General features: G+C 44.8%; 2 pseudogenes; both read left to right on the top strand.

Annotated features, from left to right (window-relative positions):
• Positions 1-1,180: 1,180 nt before the first annotated feature.
• LOC141178056 (U2 spliceosomal RNA) lies at positions 1,181-1,276 on the top strand (annotated as a pseudogene).
• Positions 1,277-2,129: 853 nt separating this feature from the next.
• On the top strand, positions 2,130-2,247 carry LOC141178044 (U2 spliceosomal RNA; annotated as a pseudogene).
• The last annotated feature ends 1,421 nt before the right edge of the window (positions 2,248-3,668 follow it).

The raw sequence follows: 3,668 nt of genomic DNA, 5'->3' as shown, positions 1-3,668 counted from the left end.
AGCCTGCCCCCCCTTCAGCTCCATGCGTCCATCCATGTCCCCACGTGTCCATCCTGACCCCCCTTCAGCCCCATGCGTCCATCCATGTCCCCATGTGTCCATCCTGACCCCCCTTCAGCCCCATGCGTCCATCCATGCATCCTGGGTAGGTGTTTATGCCCCTGCATCCATCCATCCTGGGTAGGTGTAAATGCCCCTCCAGCCATCCATCCTGGGTAGATGTATATGCTTTTCCATTCATCCATCCATCCTGGGTAGGTGTATATGCTTTTCCATTCATCCATCCATCCTGGGTAGGTGTATATGCCCCTCCATCCATCCATCCATCCATCCATCCAATCTATCTATCTTTCTATCCCTTCCTTTCTGAGATAAGCTGCAATAATGCATTTGTCCTTTGCTACACCTTTGCACATACACCATATACCTAGTCAGTGGCCTTGTTATCAGCTGCTACTCTTTTAATTCAACTGTCCCATCAGGTGGGTGTTGCTGAGTACCACGCATTTAAAAAAAATGTGGGGCCGTTGCGATTTCTTTAGTGAAATGCTGGCTCCCTCTGGTGGAGCACTGACTTCTTTAATTTTCTATCTATGGATGAAAAAAAGATAAAAAAAAGTTTGGTCTGAGATGTTGTTTTAAAGTGCTACCTATGTGTGTCAATCAGAGCATCCTATTGGTTTTCACCCAGGCAGATAGATTGCTTGCAATAGATGTAATGAGTGAATGGAACAATGGAATAATGCAAGAGAATGGGACAATGGAACAATGGAATAATGCTAGAATGGAAGAATGGAACATCATTGCACATGTCATAATGGGCTCCTAGCCTTTATCTGGCTGTGCTTCGGCAGTCAGCTACAGTCTGCAGGGAGCCTGTAGACTAGGAAGAAGGTCGACCGCTGCTTGTTTGTTCACTAATTAGTTATCCTCTCCCCATCCCCTTGTCTGCAGGTGCATGGGACATTGGGGGGGAGGGGAGAATGTTTGAAAATAGGCAGACTCATGCAGATTAAAAATGCATGCGTGGGCTGCAGCTGCAACAAGCAGTAAAGTTGTCGGTTTTAAGATGTCTATTGATGAACAACATGTCCTCCTAAGGGGAGTCTTTGTCCCTATCCCTACAATGGGTGCATTCTTGAAGCCAGGGTGCAGTCATAGGCCAAAACCAATTCAGGTTATCTCTTCTTGGCCTTTTGGCTAACATCAAGTGTAGTATCTGTTCTCATTTAGTATATGTGCTTTGCTTTTACCAATATATTGTATTGTAATGTAATGTTATCTATCTATCTATCTATCTATCTACCCCTTCCTTCCTGAGATAAGCTGCAATAATGCATTTGTCCTTTGCTACCCCGTTGCACATACACCATATACCTAGTCAGTGGCCTTGTTATCAGCTGCTACTCTTTTAATTCAACTGTCCCATCAGTTGGGTGTTGCTGAGTACCACGCATTTAAAAAAAATGTGTGGGCCGTTACGATTTCTTTAGTGAAATGCTGGCTCCCTCTGGTGGAGCACTGACTTTTTTAATTTTCTATCTGTGGATGAAAAAAAGATAAAAAAAATTTGGTCTGAGATGTTGTTTTAAAGTGCTACCTATGTCTGTCAATCAGAGCATCCTATTGGTTTTCACCCAGGCAGATAGATTGCTTGCAATAGATGTAATGAGTGAATGGAACAATGGAATAATGCAAGAGAATGGGACAATGGAACAATGGAATAATGCAAGAATGGAAGAATGGAACATCATTGCACGTGTCATAATGGGCTCCTGGCCTTTATCTGGCTGTGCTGCTGCAGTCAGCTACAGTCTGCAGGGAGCCTGCAGACTAGGAAGAAGGTGGACCGCTGCTTGTTTGTTCACTAATTAGTTATCCTCTCCCCATCCCCTTGTCTGCAGGTGCATGGGACATTGGGGGGAGGGGAGAATGTTTGAAAATAGGCAGACTCATGCAGATTAAAAATGCATGTGTGGGCTGCAGCTGCAACAAGCAGTAAAGTTGTGGGTTTTAAGGTGACTATTGATGAACAACATGTCCTCCTAAGGGGAGTCTTTGTCCCTATCCCTACAATGGGTGCCTTCTTGAAGCCAGGGTGCAGTCATAGGCCAAAACGAATTCAGGTTATCGCTTCTCGGCCTTTTGGCTAACATCAAGTGTAGTATCTGTTCTCATTTAGTATATGTGCTTAGCTTTTACCAATATATTGCATTGCAATGTTATCTATCTAACTATCTATCTATCTATCTATCTATCTATCTATCTTCCTGGCTGCTTGTTTTCCCTCTATCCACACCCTCCTCTTCTTTGATTGACAGCTCTGGCTTCATAGAACCAGAGAAAGAAGGAGACAGAGGTAAAACAAGCAGGTGGGAAGGTGTATATAAAGGAATTAGCAGGATCCCCCAACAATTTCTTAAGCAATGAGAAAATGCAGTCCCTAATGATGTCCTCTGACAATAAGCGGATCACAGACAGCAGATGCATTGGGTTCTGCATTTCTTGGAGAATGGGTTGGGGCAGCTTCTGTCTTCTCAGTGATACAATCAGGAAGGAGATGCAGCGTGAGACAATCCCTGTCTACATCTTTGATCTGATCATCAATACAGAGGGCTGATTGGTGAAGACAGAGGGAAAGGCTAATAAAATTATTAAAAAAAAACGTAGTTTTTCGGCTGGCACTTCCTCTGGGGTCAGTATGCCAACCTCATTGACTTCATAGCACTTGCCAGAGTGGGCAGACACGATTTTATTGCCTTTACACACGTCACCTCCACACAGGGCGATGCTGCTACGACGCCTCTGTAGTGATCAAACGTGGAGTCAAACAGCAGGGCTTTAAGAGGGCTGCCCTTTTCAATCTTGGGACTAAAACACAAGAATAAGACATCCTGTTAAAGGGGATAAAGGTAAGTAACAGCGTTCAGTCCAGAGTGATGAATTCCAAAAGATAAAGTTTATTCCGCCATCACATAACGTTTCGACCTGTTATAGGTCTTTATCAAGTATATACAAAGACATACAGGGATACTGATCCCCTTTAAGGAAAATCAGTGGCCAGAACCCTTTAAATTCCCCTTAAATGGTCCAAAACTGAAACTGTGGGAACAATATAATCCACTTAGGGTTCAGCAAACTTACAGTCAAGGATTTGATAAAATTATCTACACCCTTGTGTCTCCAGAAAGCATAGCGGACGTTCACGTGCTGAAAATGCCGACCAGTGCTGGAGTGAGCGGAGGTCCGCAGCTTGTGACACTCCTGCTGTAGTGAAACTACAGGTCCCAGCAGACTGACGGTCTCTCATCAAGTTATGCTGGGAGCCGCAGTTTCACAAATAGTGCTAGAGGATCCATGTCAGAAATATGAGGCTGCCACTAGGGTTTCTCCCACAAATATGTAATCGGACGTGGAGCAGATCTGCACGTGGATGAGCCATATTCTCTATCTGTGAACATACTACTCCTTCACTCAGATTCTAAGTGGTTCTGCAGCGCATCTGTGCAGAGCAAGCTGTCAATCAAAATCCGGGCCGGGTTTACAGCCGTCGCCCCTGATATAGCGAGAGGTGCTGTGATCCAAGACTGTAGCCGCTCCGTGCACAACGATGAGTGAAGGCCGGCGGCTGCAGGGAGGAAAGAAGTTAATTTTCTCCCGGTACCTAC

The sequence above is a fragment of the Phyllobates terribilis genome, unplaced genomic scaffold (assembly GCF_046119375.1).
Source record: "Phyllobates terribilis strain yellow unplaced genomic scaffold, ASM4611937v1 Scaffold_27__1_contigs__length_16484149, whole genome shotgun sequence".
Classification (NCBI taxonomy): domain Eukaryota; kingdom Metazoa; phylum Chordata; class Amphibia; order Anura; family Dendrobatidae; genus Phyllobates; species Phyllobates terribilis.
Note: the sequence above shows the minus strand (reverse complement) of the source record. Positions and strands in the feature narration are given on the sequence as shown.